The sequence below is a fragment of the Ranitomeya variabilis genome, chromosome 1 (assembly GCF_051348905.1).
Source record: "Ranitomeya variabilis isolate aRanVar5 chromosome 1, aRanVar5.hap1, whole genome shotgun sequence".
In the NCBI taxonomy this organism is placed as follows: domain Eukaryota; kingdom Metazoa; phylum Chordata; class Amphibia; order Anura; family Dendrobatidae; genus Ranitomeya; species Ranitomeya variabilis.
The window spans coordinates 931,105,358-931,123,538 of record NC_135232.1 but is presented as its reverse complement, the minus strand read 5'-3'; positions in this window follow the sequence as shown (position 1 = coordinate 931,123,538).

Sequence of the window (18,181 nt, the reverse complement as noted above, 5' to 3'; positions counted from 1 at the left end):
GAAACGACTGCATCTAGTGGCTGTAGGAGGAGGCTCAGTGGACACAGCAGCATTTTCCTCCAAATTGTCTTTTAAGCGAACACTCACCCTTGGCCCATCCACCCATGTGGTGGAGGTTTGTGTGTATTCTGGGGCGGAAGGGCAATTTTCATGTCTTCTGCCTTCATCCAATTCACCCAATGGCACGCAATGCCCATGGTGATGCTCAACAAGCTAGTTACCATCCGGGTGGTAAATAGGTCAACAGTGCCCTCACAGATCACTCATCAGACCATTCCACTCACTCTCACCATGTCTCCAGCACATTAGGAGACAATTTCCCTACTCATCATACCTGAGGGTATTAACAAGGTCTTGCTATGGGTATCATGCCTGCGTCATCATTCACCCCATATTGATTGGTCCTCTGGGTGAATATTGGGATGGAGTGATTCTTGTGAGGGTAGATGTCGGAGGGTGCACATTCAGGTTGCTACTACTGGGGGGTCCACAGATCTAACCTCTCTCCACAAACACTACTAGTCTTATGCGGATGTGTTCTCCAAGAAAGAAGCGGAGACTCTTCCATCTCGTCGCCCCTATGACTGTCCTATTGATCTCTGGCCAGATGCAGAGCCTCCTTGGGGTCGTGTCTATCCGTTATCTCTTCCAGAGACAAAGGCTATGTCCCAATATAGAAAATTTGCCAAGAGGGTTCATTAGGAAGTCAATGTCTCCTGCAGGGTCTGGGTTCTTCTTTGTACAGAAGAAGAATGGAGAATTATGTTCATGCATTGACTATAGTGGTCTTAATGCAATAACCATTAAGAACAAATACCCTATATCCCTTATTTATGAGCTTTTTGATAGGCTGAAGGGAGTGAGGGTATTTACCAAACTAGATCTGTGGGGTGCATATAACCTGATACGTATCTGTGATGGGGATGAATGGAAGACAGCAATTAACACTAAGGATGGTCACTATGAATATCTGATGATGCCCTTCGGACTTTGTAATGCCCTAGCCATCTTCCAAGACGTTGTGAATGACATCTTCCGGGAACTGTTATCTACCTCGGTTGTAGTCTATCTGGATGATATTCTCATCTACTCTCCAGATATAAATTCAGACTGGAGAGATGTCTGCAAGGTTTTCAAACACCTACGGGTTAATTCCCTGTATGCTAAACTGGAGAAGTGTGTGTTTGAGCAGGAGCCCTTGCCTTTCCTGCACTATGTCATCTTTGCCAAGGGCTTGGGCATGGATCCTGGCAAACTAGAGTCCATGATTAATTGGCAAGAACCCCAATCCCTTAAAGGGAACCTGTCACCCCAAAAATCAAAGATGAGCTGCGGCTGCCGGCATCAGGGGCTTATCTACAGCATTCTGTATTGCTGTAGATAAGCCCCCGATGTATCCTGAAAGATGAGAAAAAGAGGTTATATTATACTCACCTAGAGGCGGTCCCCCTGCGGTACGGGCAAAGTACTGCAGTGCACAGGCACCGGGAAAGGTCAGAGAGGCCCAGCGCCTGCGCACTGCAGTACTTTGCTCTGCCCTCAACAGGGCAGACAAAGTATGCCTGCGCCGGAGCTGCAGCATGAAGACAAGAAGAGGACGTCATAGTAAGAAGATGGGAGGCCCCGGACCGCGACGCCCATTGGACCAGACAGCAGCGGGACTGCCCCTGTGTGAGTATAATATAACCTCTATTTCTCATCTTTTAGGATACATTGGGGGCTTATCTACAGCATCACAGAGGAACTACTGCATTGGGGTCAAGGAGTTACTGGCCATGAAGTTGACATTCTCTGAGTGGAGACATCTCTTGGAGGGGGCTCGGCACCCTTTCCAAGTATACACTGTCAACAAGAACTTACTGTATCTACAAACGGCGCAGTGTCTGAACTCTCGCCAGGCCAGATGGTCCTTATTATTCTCCCAATTCCATTTCTATCTGGGGAGAAGAACTTGTGTGCCGACTCTCTCTCCCATTCCGTTTGTTCATCTGAGGAGGGAGAGGAGCCTCGGCTTACTGTTCCATTGGAAAGTTTCAGGACCGTAGCCCTGGTTTCACTGGAGTCTGTGCCTCCGGGCAAGACTTTACTTACACCTAATCTGAGACCGGAGGTTCTCTCCTGGGCTCATTCATCTAAGGTGGGTGAACATTTTGGGACCAAAAGGACATCTGACCTCCTAGCGAGGTCATATTGGTGGCCACATATGGCGCGTGGCATTAGGGACTACATTCAGGCGTGTGTCTCCTGTGCCAAAAATCGGTCTTCCCGGCAGAGGCCTGCGGCTTATTGTATCCCCTGCCGGTGGCGGACAGGCCCTGAGAGATAGTCGGGATGGACTTTGTTGTGGGTTTACCCAAATGCCATAACAATACAGTTATTTGGGTAGTCACTAACCATTTCTCCAAAATGGTGCACTTGATGCCTCTTCCGCGAGTAGCATCAGCATGGGCTTTATCGGCACCTTTTATTAAGCACGTTTTTTGCCTGCACAGTATGCCTGACAAAATTGTCATTATCCGGGGTCTGCAGTTTGCTTCTTGGTTCTGGAGAGAGCTTTGTAGACTGCTCAGCATTGTTAAAGCTCTCTTCAGCTTATCACCCTGAGACAAACAGGTTGGTAGAGAGGGCCAACCAAACCTAGGTCACGTATCGGCGGCATTTTGTCTCCGCCAGGCAGGATGACTGGCATCCTTACTACTGTGGGCAGAGTTTGCCCTTAACAATGTTGTTGCCGATTCCACAGGACAGACTCCTTTCCTCCACAATTACGGCCAGCATCCGCGTGTTCCTGTGCCTATGGCTGTGTTGTTCACCAACTCTAGGGTGGCAGACTGGGCGGTAGAGGCCTCAGACATTTGGGACCGCACGCAGGATGCCATCTGGGCCTCTACTGCATGTTAAGTCCTCTAAATTTGTTCCCCACTCTCTAGGTCTTTTCAAAGTCCTAAAGTAGGTAAATCCTGTGGTGTATCGCCTGTCCCTTCCTTTGTGCCTGGGTATCACGACACCTTTCATGTTTCCCTTTTGAATCCTGTTCACATGTGCCGGTTTTTGGACTCATCTGCCGGGACATTGGGCACGTGCACGGACGATTTTGAGGTGAAATCCATTGTCGGCTCTAAGGTGGTGGCGGCAAAAAATTTTATTTGGTGGGCTCGAAGGGTCATGGGCCTGAGGACAGGACCTGGGAGCCTATGACCACATTCGGGCCCCTCAGCTTATTGCGGTTTTCGAGCATGGCAAGGTGCTAGAAGGGGGTAATCTTAGGTGTTGGGATTTCCCCTCTGCACAGGAGGAATCCTAAGCCACATCTTCTCCTGTGCTATCCCATTCAGTCTCGGCTGCAGTGAACCCTGCTCTGCAGAGACGTCAGTCTCAGCGTCTTGCTCAGACTCGAGCTGTGCGTTTGGTTACTGCTGCCTCTCCAGGTTAAGCTATAGCAACCAGCATTAGACAGCGGCAAGCAGACGTTCCTGGGACTAAGTCCAGGATTTGCCCTTCTGAGCATGCTCGTAAGATGACCACTCATTGGTGCTCAGGTCCTTAAGAGAGTCCAGATTGGTCTACTAACAAGGTCCTGGCAGACTGGGATAAATAAAAAGATCTCACAGCCGCACGGCCGTGCACTATTATAAACCATGACATGTGATGTGTGTGCATGTATGGATGACTCTGGTGAAAGCTCCTAATGATTCCCTACCCTCTGGTTGTGCATGTGCTCTAGGGAGAAAGGAGATAGAGTCAGTGCCAAGTAGTAACATTGTGGGTCCGGTCAGGCTCAAACCTCAGCGTTCTCGGGGCTGAGCCTAGAGGCCTCACTCTCACCAAATCTGCTGTGCCCTGTGTCAGTTAACAAGGAACTCCATCCTTTTATGTTGTTGCTTCGGCTCTGTGGTGTAACAAAGTTAATCACTGTTCACAACGGGCGACATTTAACCCTCTTGTTTTTGGTGCTCACTCGCCATTTTGTTCCGCCATTTCTTTGCAGCAGGTTCCATCTCTGCATGGTGGACCCCGGGTTGCCAACGCACCTTGCTATTATATTTTATTTGGCCATTTCTGCCAACCTTAACAACCGGTTCAAGAGGTGGAGATACAGCACGTAATTTGGAGGCTTTAGAAGTTTGCCGACTGCATTCACTTCTGGCACCCATGCTCTCACTCCCTCTAGAGCAACCACTGATGCTGCCTTTCCAGCACATAGTCATAAGAATTTAGACCCTTTGCTCAGTATTGAGTAGAAGCAACCTTTTGAGCTAGTACAGCCATGAGTCTTTTTGGGAATGATGCAACAAGTTTTTCACACGTGGATTTGGGGATCCTCTGCCATTCTTCCTTGCAGATCCTCTCCAGTTCCATCAGGTTGGATGTAGAACGTTGGTGCACAGCTATTTTCAGGTCTCTCCAGAGATGCTCAACTAGGTTTAGGTCAGGGCTCTGGCTGAGCCAGTCAAGAATGGTCACAGAGATGTTCTGAAGACACTCCTTTGTTATTTTACAGTGCCTTGTGAAAGTGTTTGGCCCCCTAGAACTTTTCAACCGTTTCCCACATATCATGCTTCAAACATAAAGATACAAAAAGTAAATTTTTGGTGAAGAATCAACAACAAGTGGAACACAATTGTAAAGTTGAACGAAATTTACTGGTTATTTTAAATTTTTGCGGAAATTCAAAAACTGAAAAGTGAGGTGTGCAATATTATTCAGCCCCTTTACTTTCAGTGCAGCAAACTCACTCCAGAAGTTCAGTGTGGATCTCTGAATGATCCAATGTTGTCCTAAATGCCTAATGATGATAAATATAATCCACCTGTGTGTAACCAAGTCTCCGTATAAATGCACTTGCTCTGGGATAGTCTCAGGGTTCTGTTTGAAGCACAGAGAGCATCATGAAGACCAAGGAACACAATAGGCAGGTACATGATACTGTTTAGGAGAAGTTTAAAGCCGGATTTGGATTCAAAATGATTTCCAAAACTTTAAACATCCCAAGGAGCACTGTGTTAGGGCTAGTGGAATGCACCAAATAATTAGGAAGATGGTACAAGGTGCGTTCGCAGCCCGGGGTCCACCGTGCAGAGATGCTGCTAAGTAATGACGGACTATATGGTGGTATAATGTGAATACACACACGGGTTAGCTTCACCCAGTGTGAAGGAAGTGAATAATGTTGTGTCACAGGGCCGCGGTACTGCACAAAGAGCGCAAGCGAGGAGTCACAGAACTCTATCCCAAGACTCAGGGAAAGAGTTCCTCTAGACCTCTTGCGCTCAACACTGCTACTGGGGTGTCGGAGTTAAACAGAAATAATAATTTAATGCACAAGAGTACGTGCATTGCCGCTCTGGTGGACGCCACTAACCACATAGACTTGGGTCAGGAAAGCGCTCTATTAGCGCATGGCGCCGCACTGGCAGTCACTGCAATAAGATGCTGGATCATTTGCTAGGTATGCAAGTAGCACTGTCGGGCACTAGACAGCAAGCATCCACCATTTGTGTGCAGTCAACTCTAGGAAGGGGGATGATTAAAGAGTGACAGTCACACATCTACACACACACGTTTTCAAGTATACACTAGCACATGGCTGCTCGGCCATGGAAACCTTTTATAGCAGCAGTGCTACGGGACCTTCCAGATGGTCCAATAGGAGCTGCAACAGGACCTGAGCATGTGACCTCCAACCTCCAATGGGAGGGCTGTTATGGACTGGTAATTTAGGGGCGACATGCGACTAGCTCTAAGCAGGTGGTAACTATACAGACCGCAGTTCCTGATCTTAACACAACACTAGTAGTAGCCGTGGGATGTTCCTGTCACTCCCTGGACACCTCGTCACAGCCGGAGAACTAGCTACCCCTAAAGGTAGAAATAGGAAAGCTATCTTGCCTCAGAGAAAATCCCCAAAGGATAGGACAGCCCCCCACAAATAATGACTGTGAGAGGAGAAGGAAATGACATACGTAGTATGAAACAAGATTTAGCAAAGGAGGCCACTTCTAGCTAGATAGATAGTACAGGAAAGAACACTGTGCGGTCAGTAATTAAAACTAGAAAAAGTCCACCGCAGAGATATGCAAAAATCTCCACACCTGACTAAAGGTGTGGAGGGCAAAATCTGCAGCCCAGAGCTTCCAGCTTAGCTGAATAGATCCATACTGATAAGCTGGACAAAAGAGCAAAACATAGAATGTGCTGAACAATAAAGTCCACAACAAGTGGACTGAAAAAGGACAAGCAAGGACTTATCTTTGCTGAACTTGGTCGGAGTGTCAGGGAAATCCAAAAGAGCCGTGACTCCAAGCAGGAACAATTGACAACTGTCATTGATTGAGGGATAAGACCAGACTAAAATAGCCGAGCCAGAAAGATGATCAGTGGAAGTAGCTGCTGATGCTAAATCCAAGAATCAGCTATACCACTCAAAACCACAGGAGGGAGCCTAAGAGCAGAACTCACAAATGTGCTACTTACAACCACCGGAGGGAGCCCAAGAGCGGAATTCACAACAGAGGGCTTCCCGTGGGATGCTCAGGATGGGAAAGACCTGCTCGCTGCTGATCAGTGCAGGCTACAAAGGCGGAGCCTGGAAAGGCAGCAGTAACCAGTCGCACAGTATCAGCTTAAGCCAGACAAAGGGACCGACGTCTACGCTGAGCAGGCTCCACTGTGGCCGGAGAAGAATGGGAGACTGCAGAGGTGATGGTTCCAGATTCCCCCTGTGCAGAGTCAGGAACTCGACAACTAACAATACCCTCTATGGCCCCCACCCCATGGGCCTCACTACGTTCAAAGGCTGCAATGAGCAGCGGAGCCCGAATGTGCTCCACAGGTTCCCATCTTCTGTCCTCTGGGCCGTGACCCTTCCAGTCCACCAGATAGAACTCTTTGCCATGTACCACCTTTCACCCCAAGATAGCGTTCACCTCATAATCATCTGTGGACGAATCCGATGTCTCGGCAGATGACTCGGAAAACCGGGACATGTAAACGGGCTTTAAGAGGGACACATGAAAGGTGTCGGTGATACCCAGGCGTGGCGGAAGAGCCAGACAGTAGACCACAGGATTAACTTGTTCCAGAACCTTGAATGGACCTAAGTAGTGAGGCGCAAACTTAGTGGACTCAACTCGCAGTCTGATATTGCGGGCGGAGAGCCACACTAAGTTGCCAGGAGCAAAGGTCGGAGCGGGGCACCGATGTGCATCGGCAGAGAACCTCATTCTCTCTTGGAGGCCCGGATGACATCCTGTGTGCAGTCCCAGATGTCCCGTGCTTCCACTGCCCAGTCTGCCACCCTAGAGTTGGCGGAAGATACGGGCATGGGCACAGGAACCTGCAGATGCTGGCTGTAATTAAGAATCAATGGGGTCTGCCCAGTGGAGTCGGCTATGGCGTTGTTCAAGGCAAACTCTGCCCACGGTAGCAGGGATGCCCAGTCATCCTGCCTTGACAAGACAAAATGTCGTAGGTATGTGACCAGGGACTGGTGGGCCCTCTCTACCAACCCATTCGTCTCAGGATGGTTCGCTGAAGAGAGATTCAGCTCTATACTAAGTAGGCAACAAAGCTCTCTCCAGAACTGAGATGCAAACTGGGGACCCCGGTCACTTACAATTTTATCAGGCATACCGTGTAAGCAGAAGACATGTTTGACAAGCAACGAGGCCCGTGCAGAAGGTAACTGTGGGAGAGGAACCAAATGCACCATTTTAGAGAAATGGTTGGTAACTACCCAAAAAATGGTGCAGCTACGGGACTTGGGTAAGCCAACCATAAAGTCTATCCCGACTATCTCCCAGGGTCTATCAGCCACCAGTAGGGGTTAAAGTAGCCCAGCAGGCCGTTGTCAAGAAGACCTATTCCTGGCGCAGGAGGCGCACGCCCGAATATAGTCTTGACTTCACGGGCCATATGCGGCCACCAGTACGTCCTCGCCAGAAGCTCTGATGTCCTCTTGATCCTGAAATGTCCACCCACCCTGGACGAATGAGCCCAAGAGAGAACCTCCAGTCGCAAATTAGATGACATGAAATTCTTGCCCGGGGGCACAGACTCTAGCGACACCTGAGCCACAGTTCTCAGACTCTCGGAGGGGACAATTAGCCGAGGTTCCTCCTCCTCTGATGACACCACAGAGTGGGAGAGAGCATCAGCGTGAATGTTCTTCTCCCTGGATAGGAAATTAAGGGTGAAGTGGAACCGGTAGAAGAACAGGGACCATCTAGCCTGCCGAGAATTTAGCAAATACTCCAAATTCTTGTGGTCAGTGTAAACTTGGAAGGGAAAGTGAGCTCCCTCCAGGAGGTGTCACCACTCTGAAAAGGCCAACTTCATTGCTAGCAACTCCCTGTCCCTGATGGAATAATTCCTGTTGTGAATTTGCTTTTTGGCTCCCTCTGGTGGTTACTAGTGATTTGACTCTGGGTATGTCAGTCATCCCTTGTATGCTCACCTGGGCCGTTAGTTCAGGGGTGTTGCTATATAAGCTCCCTGGACCTTCAGTTCAATGCCTGGCAATGTTGAAATCAGAGCTAATCTGTTTGTGCTCTTGTCTACTGATCCTGGTTCCTGCTAGATTAAGCTAAGTCTACTTTCTTGCTTTTTGCTATTTGTTTTTGTTTGCATTTTTGTCCAGCTTGTACTTAATCTTTATCCTGTCCTTGCTGGAAGCTCTAGGGAGCTGGTGTTCTCCCCCCGGGCCGTTAGACGGTTCGGGGGTTCTTGAATTTCCAGCGTGGATTTTTGATAGGGTTTTTGTTGACCATATGTTTTCTTACTACATTCTGCTATTAGTAAGTGGGCCTCTCTTTGCTAAACCTAGTTCATTTCTATGTTTGTCATTTCCTCTTACCTCACCGTTATTATTTGTGGGGGGCTTGTATCCTACTTTTGGGGTCCTGTCTCTGGAGGCAAGAGAGGTCTTTGTTTTCCTCTTCTAGGGGTAGTTAGTTCTCCGGCTGGCGCGAGACATCTAGCGACCAACAAAGGCATGTTCCCCGGCTACTTCTAGTGTTGGCGTTAGGAGTAGTTATATGGTCAACCCAGTTACCACTGCCCTATGAGCTGGATTTTTGTACTCCGCAGACTTACTTATTCCTCTGAGACCCTCGCCATTGGGGTCATAACAGTTTGCCAGGCCAGTATTAAATGTTAAACGCATTGCAGAAGCGGGATTATAAGAAAGAAAATTCTGAGTTTTTTTTTCTCTCTCTCATTTTTTTTTCTTTTCCCCTTTACCTCTGAGTGGCTTAAGCTTGCTGCAGACATGAATGTCCAGACCTTGATTACAAGTGTGGACCAGCTTGCTGCTCGTGTGCAGGGCATACAAGATTATGTTATCAGAAATCCTATGTCAGAACCTAAGATACCGATTCCTGAATTGTTTTTCGGAGACCGATTTAAGTTTAGAAATTTCAGGAATAATTGTAAATTGTTTTTGTCCCTGAGACCCTGTTCATCTGGAGACTCCGCTCAGCAAGTGAAAATTGTTATTTCTTTTTTACGGGGCGACCCTCAGGATTGGGCCTTCTCGCTGGCGCCAGGAGATCCGGCATTGGCGGATGTTGATGCGTTTTTTCTGGCGCTCGGTTTGCTTTATGAGGAACCCAATCTTGAGATTCAGGCAGAAAAAACCTTGCTGGCTATGTCTCAGGGCCAGGACGAGGCTGAAGTGTATTGCCAAAAATTTCGGAAATGGTGCGTGCTGACTCAGTGGAACGAGTGTGCACTGGCCGCAAATTTTAGAAATGGCCTTTCTGAAGCCATTAAGAATGTGATGGTGGGTTTCCCTATTCCCACAGGTCTTAATGATTCCATGGCACTGGCTATTCAAATTGACCGGCGGTTGCGGGAGCGCAAAACCGCAAATTCCCTTATGGTGTTGTCTGAACAGGCACCTGATTTAATGCAATGTGATAGAATCCTGACTAGAAATGAGCGGAAAATTCATAGACGCCAGAATGGCTTGTGTTACTACTGTGGTGATTCTACACATGTTATCTCAGCATGCTCTAAACGTCTAACTAAGGTTGTTAGTCCTGTCACCGTTGGTAATTTTCAACCTAAATTTATTCTATCTGTAACTTTGATTTGTTCACTGTCGTCTTATCCTGTCATGGCGTTTGTAGATTCAGGTGCTGCCCTGAGTCTTATGGATCTGTCATTTGCCAAGCGCTGTGGTTTTGTTCTTGAGCCATTAGAAAATCCTATCCCTCTTAGGGGTATTGATGCTACGCCGTTGGCAGAAAATAAACCGCAGTTTTGGACACAGGTTACCATGTGTATGACTCCTGAACATCGGGAGGTTATACGTTTTCTTGTTTTGCATAAAATGCATGATTTGGTTGTTTTGGGGTTGCCATGGTTACAGACCCATAATCCAGTCTTGGATTGGAAGGCCATGTCAGTGTCAAGTTGGGGATGCCGTGGAAATCATGGGGATTCCCTGCCCATGTCTATTGCTTCTTCTACGCCTTCGGAAGTTCCGGAGTATTTGTCTGATTATCAGGATGTCTTCAGCGAGTTCAGGTCCAGTGCACTGCCTCCTCATAGGGAGTGTGACTGCGCAATAGAGTTGATTCCAGGCAGTAAGTTTCCTAAGGGAAGATTATTTAACCTGTCGGTACCTGAACATACCGCTATGCGTTCATATATTAGAGAGTCTCTGGAGAAGGGGCATATCCGTCCTTCTTCTTCCCCTCTTGGTGCGGGATTTTTTTTTGTGGCCAAAAAGGACGGATCTTTGAGGCCTTGTATTGACTATCGGCTCTTAAATAAGATCACTGTCAAATTTCAGTATCCTTTGCCGCTGTTGTCAGACTTGTTTGCCCAGATTAAAGGTGCCAAGTGGTTCACCAAGATAGATCTTCGTGGTGCGTACAACCTTGTGCGCATTAAGCAAGGAGATGAATGGAAAACCGCATTCAATACGCCCGAAGGTCATTTTGAGTACTTGGTGATGCCTTTTGGGCTCTCTAATGCGCCTTCAGTTTTTCAGTCCTTTATGCATGACATTTTCCGGAAGTATCTGGATAAATTTTTGATCGTTTATCTGGACGATATTCTGTTTTTTTCTGATGATTGGGACTCGCATGTAGAACAGGTCAGGATGGTTTTCAAGATTTTGCGTGAAAATTCTTTGTTTGTTAAAGGCTCAAAGTGTCTCTTTGGTGTACAGAAGGTTCCTTTTTGGGGTTCATTTTTTCCCCTTCTGCTGTGGAGATGGACCCAGTCAAGGTCCGAGCTATTCATGATTGGACTCAACCCTCGTCAGTTAAGAGTCTTCAGAAGTTCTTGGGTTTTGCTAACTTTTACCGTCGTTTTATCGCTAATTTTTCTAGCGTTGTTAAACCTTTGACGGATATGACCAAGAAAGGCTCTGATGTAGCTAACTGGGCTCCTGCTGCCGTGGAGGCTTTCCAGGAGTTGAAACGCCGGTTTACTTCGGCGCCTGTTTTGTGCCAGCCTGATGTCTCACTTCCCTTTCAGGTTGAGGTGGATGCTTCGGAGATTGGGGCAGGGGCCGTTTTGTCACAGAGAGGTCCTGGTTGCTCTACTATGAGACCTTGTGCCTTTTTCTCTAGAAAGTTTTCGCCTGCAGAGCGAAATTATGATGTGGGCAATCGGGAGTTGTTGGCCATGAAATGGGCATTTGAGGAGTGGCGTCATTGGCTCGAGGGTGCTAAGCATCGTGTGGTGGTTTTGACTGATCACAAAAATCTGATGTATCTCGAGTCTGCTAAACGCCTGAATCCTAGACAGGCCCGCTGGTCATTGTTTTTCTCCCGTTTTGACTTTGTGGTCTCGTATTTACCAGGCTCAAAGAATGGGAAGGCCGATGCTCTGTCTAGGAGCTTTGTGCCCGATGCTCCTGGAGTCGCTGAACCTGTGGGTATTCTTAAGGAAGGAGTTATCTTGTCAGCTATTTCTCCGGATCTGCGACGTGTGTTGCAGAGATTTCAGGCTGGTAGGCCTGACTCTTGTCCACCTGACAGATTGTTTGTGCCTGCTAGGTGGACCAGCAGAGTCATTTCCGAGGTTCATTCCTCGGTGTTGTCAGGGCACCCGGGAATTTTTGGCACCAGGGATCTGGTCGCCAGGTCCTTTTGGTGGCCTTCCTTGTCAAGGGATGTGCGGTCTTTTGTGCAGTCCTGTGGGACTTGTGCTCGAGCTAAGCCTTGCTGTTCTCGTGCCAGCGGGTTGCTCTTGCCCTTGCCTGTCCCGAAGAGACCTTGGACACACATCTCTATGGATTTCATTTCTGATCTTCCGGTGTCTCAGGGCATGTCTGTCATCTGGGTGATATGTGACCGTTTCTCCAAGATGGTCCATTTGGTTCCTTTGCCTAAGCTGCCTTCCTCTTCCGATCTGGTTCCTGTGTTCTTCCAGAACGTGGTCCGTTTACACGGCATTCCTGAGAATATTGTGTCGGACAGAGGATCCCAGTTTGTTTCCAGGTTCTGGCGATCCTTTTGTGGTAGGATGGGCATTGATTTGTCGTTTTCGTCCGCTTTTCATCCACAGACTAATGGACAAACGGAGCGAACTAATCAGACTCTGGAGGCTTATTTGAGGTGTTTTGTCTCTTCTGATCAGGATGATTGGGTGACCTTCTTGCCGTTGGCTGAATTTGCCCTTAATAATCGGGCTAGTTCCGCCACCTTGGTTTCGCCATTTTTCTGCAACTCTGGTTTCCATCCTCGTTTTTCCTCGGGACATGTGGAGCCTTCTGACTGTCCTGGGGTGGATTCTGTGGTGGATAGGTTGCAGCAGATCTGGAATCATGTGGTGGACAACTTGAAGTTGTCACAGGAGAAGGCTCAGCGTTTTGCCAACCGCCGCCGCGGTGTGGGTCCCCGACTTCGTGTTGGGGATTTAGTATGGCTGTCTTCTCGATTTGTTCCTATGAAGGTCTCCTCTCCCAAATTTAAGCCTCGCTTCATTGGTCCTTACAAGATATTGGAAATCCTTAATCCTGTGTCCTTTCGCCTGGATCTTCCGGTGTCGTTTGCCATTCACAACGTATTTCATAGGTCCTTGTTGCGGCGGTACGTTGTGCCTGTGGTTCCTTCTGCTGAGCCTCCGGCTCTGGTGTTGGTTGAGGGCGAGTTGGAGTACGTGGTGGAGAAGATCTTAGATTCTCGTCTCTCCAGGCGGAGGCTTCAGTACCTGGTCAAGTGGAAGGGCTATGGTCAGGAGGATAATTCCTGGGTGGTCGCCTCTGATGTGCATGCGGCTGATTTAGTTCGTGCCTTTCACGCCGCTCATCCTGATCGCCCTGGTGGTCTTGGTGAGGGTTCGGTGACCCCTCACTAAGGGGGGGGTACTGTTGTGAATTCGCGTTTTGGCTCCCTCTGGTGGTTACTAGTGATTTGACTCTGGGTATGTCAGTCATCCCTTGTATGCTCACCTGGGCCGTTAGTTCAGGGGTGTTGCTATATAAGCTCCCTGGACCTTCAGTTCAATGCCTGGCAACGTTGAAATCAGAGCTAATCTGTTTGTGCTCTTGTCTACTGATCCTGGTTCCTGCTAGATTAAGCTAAGTCTACTTTCTTGCTTTTTGCTATTTGTTTTTGTTTGCATTTTTGTCCAGCTTGTACTTAATCTTTATCCTGTCCTTGCTGGAAGCTCTAGGGAGCTGGTGTTCTCCCCCCGGGCCGTTAGACGGTTCGGGGGTTCTTGAATTTCCAGCGTGGATTTTTGATAGGGTTTTTGTTGACCATATAAGTTTTCTTACTACATTCTGCTATTAGTAAGTGGGCCTCTCTTTGCTAAACCTAGTTCATTTCTATGTTTGTCATTTCCTCTTACCTCACTGTTATTATTTGTGGGGGGCTTGTATCCTACTTTTGGGGTCCTGTCTCTGGAGGCAAGAGAGGTCTTTGTTTTCCTCTTCTAGGGGTAGTTAGTTCTCCGGCTGGCGCGAGACATCTAGCGACCAACGTAGGCATGTTCCCCGGCTACTTCTAGTGTTGGCGTTAGGAGTAGTTATATGGTCAACCCAGTTACCACTGCCCTATGAGCTGGATTTTTGTACTCCGCAGACTTACTTATTCCTCTGAGACCCTCGCCATTGGGGTCATAACAAATTCCTCTCTGCCAGAGTGAAGGTCTTGGAGAAGAAGAAGCAAGGATGCTTCCAACCTTGAGTGTCCTTTTGGAAGAGGACCGCTCTAGCACCGACGGATGAGACATCCACCTCAATAATGAAGGGATTACCTTCATCGGGACAATGCAGAATGGGAGCGCTAGCAAAATGGGACTTAACAGATAAGAAGGCCTTGGAGATTTCCTCCAACCACAATTTGGGATTTTGCACCCTTCTTGGTGAGGCTACCAAGGGAGCTACCAAAGTGAAGAATTGGGGAATGAACTGGCGATAGTAATTAATGAACCCTATAAAGCACTGCACCGCTTTGAGAGAATGAGGTTCCTGCCAGTCCATAACTGCTTGCAGCTTGGCAGAATCCATAGGTAATCCCCGGGCTGAGATGATATAACCCAGGAAAGGCAAGGACTCCTGCTCCATAGACACTTCTCCAACTTGGCATAGAGGGAGTTTGCCCATAGGAGGTCGAAGATTCTTCAAACATCTCTCCGGTGGGAATCTATATCTGGAGAGTAGATGAGAATATCATCCAGATAGACTACCACCGAGGTGCAGAGCATATACAGGAAAATGTAATTCACAAAGTTTTGGAAGACGGCTGGGGCATTACAGGGCTCAAAGGGCATCACCAGATATGTAGCGCCCCCACTGCCGCAGGGCCGAGGGGTACCCGGTACCGGGCCTCTGAGTCTCTGTTCTGGGGTTGTCACGGTGGCTAGACCCGGTCCGTGACCCTGCTGAGGGGCGTACAATGATAGGTGTGCGTGATGGTAGTGCGGTGCAGTGCTGGTCACAGTAAATAACGAGGACACCAGGTTGCAGTCTCTTTACCTCTTTACTGAAGGTCTCGAGATGTCCAATCCAGGGCACTGTTAACCGGGCTGTCTGAGACCGGCCGGTCCGAAGGCACATCAGGAGTCCCCTTTATCAGGTGGGAATCAGCGTCTACCTTCTAGCGCCTATGTGTATTGTAGTCCTTCCCTGCTGAGCACCCCGGGATGGTCCTCACAACTTATTCTGTCTGTCTCTGATCTTCGTTCTCTCCGTCCCCCAGATAATATGGCTAGGACGCACCCGTATGACGGGCTAGGCCTGGAGTTCTTCCGGGACTCTAGAGTCGCCCCTCTCCCACAGCTGCCTCCGTTGTCTGCTTAGTAGTGTTGAGCGATACCTTCCGATATCGGAAAGTATCAGTAACGGCCGATACTGTCAAAGTATCAGATCTAATCCGATACCGATACCCGATCCCAATGCATGTCCATGGGACGAAAATATCGGAATTAAAATAAACCCTTTCTTAACTTGTAGGTTCATTCTACATGAAGGAAAACAACTAAGAATAATGTAGGATGTATTGGGGGAGGTGGCGGAGACATTAAAGGCACAGAGGTTTAGCCCAATCTAATAGAATAGCAGGATTTGGTTTTGTTTTTTATGACGTTCGGCGTTAGAAAGATTTTGACTATGTTAATTTTTTTTTTATTTTGTCAGATATTGATGTTTCACTACTTCCATGCCCTTCACCTTCTTTTTTACTTCTCCCACACTTTCTTCTTCATTATCCTCATCATCAGCTTCTTTGACATCAACTTCTTCACCTTATTCATCTTCTTCTTCATCTTCTACCTATTATTTTTTTGTTACATTGTTCATATTCTATTTATTTTACTATTATCTTCTTCATATTCAACTTCTTCATCATATTCTTATTTGTGACAGGCATTCCCGTAGTTGTTATCTATAAAAGTTTGAAGATTACACCTTCCGTTCTGCCTGTCACAAAACAGTTACATTTGTCCGCGTTCAGTTTGGCCTGCAGCATCAGGCTTTATCCAGGGGCACCACGAGGAGGAACGGACTCACCCCCATACACTGCTTAGTCTTCTTCTGCTTATAATTTAGATAATATCTTTTGCTCTGATATTTAGTCTTATGCTTAATGTTCTTCTGCTCTTTGTTCTGCAGCCTCTTGTTCTTCTGCTTCTCGGTCTTCCAGGTCGTCGTCGTCTCCAGGGTCGTTGTCTCCGGGGTCGTCGTCATCGGGGTGGTCTTCAGGGTCATTGTCTCCAGGGTCGTCGTCATCTCAGTGGTTGTCGTCTCTGGTGTCGTCGTCATCTTAGGGGTGGTCTTCCGGGTCGTCGTCTTTAGGGTCTTGAACTTGGAAATGTAGCAGAAGGTACAAGTAGGCTGAGAAAGTGCCGAGAAACAGCTGATGGAACTGGAACTCGGATGGCTACCCGAAGGTCCAAGAGCCAATGGAACTACCGAGGACCAGCTGACGTTACTGGAACCCGGTTACTAAGCAGGAGGTACCCATTCTGAAAGCACTACCAAGGACCACCTGACGTTGGTGGAACTCAGATACCCAGAGGGAGGCACCTAAGCCAAAGGCTCTGCCCAGAACCAGCTGACGGTACTGGAACCAGGATGGGGAGCAGAAGGTACAAGAGCAAAAGATACTGCCGAGAACCAGCTGACGGTACTGGAACCCGGATGGGTAGCCGAAGGTCCAAGAGCCAATGGAACTACCGAGGACCAGCTGACGTTACTGGAACCCGGTTACTAAGCAGGAGGTACCCGTGCCTGAAAGCACTACCAAGGACCACCTGACGTTGGTGGAACTCGGATACCCAGAGGGAGGCACCTAAGCCAAAGGCTCTGCCCGGAAACAGCTGACGGTGCTGGAACCAGGATGGGGACCTATTCAAGCTTGTCTTCCTAGAGCCCCAACTAGCGGTGTTGGAGCAAAGGGTCAGCAGGGGGAGCAGAGTGTAGGCCGAAGCCTGCACTGGAGGCATTTGTAGGTCTGTTGTGTCTGCATGGCATTTGCAGGACACGTTGCCGGCTACACAGCAGGGGAACAGCTGGCGTTGCTGAACCCCACTGACACATTGGCTGGTGTTTTTCTCTGTGCAGCTAGCAGTACCGGGCCCCAACTGGCGGTGTTAGAGCCCAGGGTCAGCAGGAGGAGAGGGAGCAGAGTGTAGGCCGAAGCCTAATTGAACCAATTTTAAAGGTAACCTTTAACCCCCCCTCAGGTGTTACAAAGTAGAAGAGCCACGCCTTATGCAGCAGTAGTGCTGCACAAGTCAAAGGTTGCTCTTTTAATTTTGTTCCTTGCACAAGCTGAATGAAACACGTACAACATTTTGGCCCTTATAGATTCAATCTGTCTTGGAGGCGGGAGTTCCCTTTGTAATGAGACGCAGCACAGTTGGCAAAAATACCAACTTGGTGCTTGGCGCGGCCTCCTGAGCATCGCATTTTGCTGTACAGGAGTCTGCGTTGTTGCGTTATCCCTTGGCCATGCGCTGCCCGTCTTCTGACATCATTTAATGTTGGCCGGTGTGGTTCGCGATGCCCATGAATCCCAGCCCCGCAGTGTCTTTACAGTGTTTCACACTGCGGAGCTGGGATTCATGGCCTGGCGCAGTACATATGTTCGCCTCTCGCTCATGTCCTTACACCTGCTACAGACTGTGCGGCGTCAGCTGATCCCTTATCGCATGCCGCGGCCATGAACCGCACCATCTGAAGAAGGCGGAAGGAGCTGAGTGACAGCCTGGCGAAGATATGCACTGCTCATGCCCGTCAATCACACCCTCGCAGTCAAAATAAATAAGACACCGAGGGGCGTTGTGTCGGGCAGGGTGGCTGCAGAGGCGCAGCCAGCCAAACAATGATGTCAGAAGAAGGGCTGTGCTACCAAGGGGGTTGTTGCGTGTCATTACAAAGAAAAGTCACACCTCAGGGACGTTTTAATGGTCTCAGGGGACACATTGTAGACGTGTTCTGTTCCACGTGTGCAAGGAGAATAAGTTTATGAGCCACCTTGCACACATGCAGCATTACTGCTGTACAAGGTGGCTGTAAAACATACAAACACCTGGGGGAGGGGGGACAGGTTCCCTTCAATTTCAGTTCTTGTGTCTGCGTGGCATTTGCAGGACACGTTGCCGGCTACACAGCAGGGGAACAGCTGGCGGTGCTGAACCCCACTGACACATTGGCTGGTGTTTTTCTCTGTGCAGCTAGCAGTACCGGGCCCCAACTGGCGGTGTTAGAGCCCAG